We start from the raw sequence: 539 nt of genomic DNA, 5'->3' as shown, positions 1-539 counted from the left end.
TTTGTCATTCCCCTAGACAAGTTATTCTGAAACGTGCTGAAGACAGCGGGACGCAAATGTTAGTTTCCGTAGGCAAGTTAAGCTGGTGGGGCCCTCCCGAGGCTCTGTCCTTGTCAGATGGAAACGCTGGAGCAGGGAGAGGTTGTTAGAATTTGGCAATACCCATAAAACCTTTATGGAAAGGCGTCTTATTTTTCCAGTGTTAGCGAATGTGCGTTATAGCACAGCTTACTTATGAGTGCTAAGCGGGTCTTGCCTGTCGGATGCGGTGATAGGAGTAGATCCAACAGCCTATAGAAACCCTTCGATTTTTTCCCGCATTTCCTTCTGTTATGTTGTTTGTATTTCCCAAACCCGACTTTCCCCATAACGTGTTAATGTGTGATGGACAAACCCTTATCAGATTCCTGTGAGGGCCATATCACTGCTAACAAAATTAATACCATATAAGGAACCATTTTATTGGCTAGTATACAGGAAGGCTATTATCAATAGGCTTAACGTTATAAATACAGATCTAAATAAAATGAAATGTGAGC

Source organism: Apteryx rowi, unplaced genomic scaffold (assembly GCF_003343035.1).
Source record: "Apteryx rowi isolate R43461 unplaced genomic scaffold, aptRow1 scaffold_820, whole genome shotgun sequence".
Taxonomy (NCBI): Eukaryota; Metazoa; Chordata; class Aves; order Apterygiformes; family Apterygidae; genus Apteryx; species Apteryx rowi.
Note: the sequence above shows the minus strand (reverse complement) of the source record.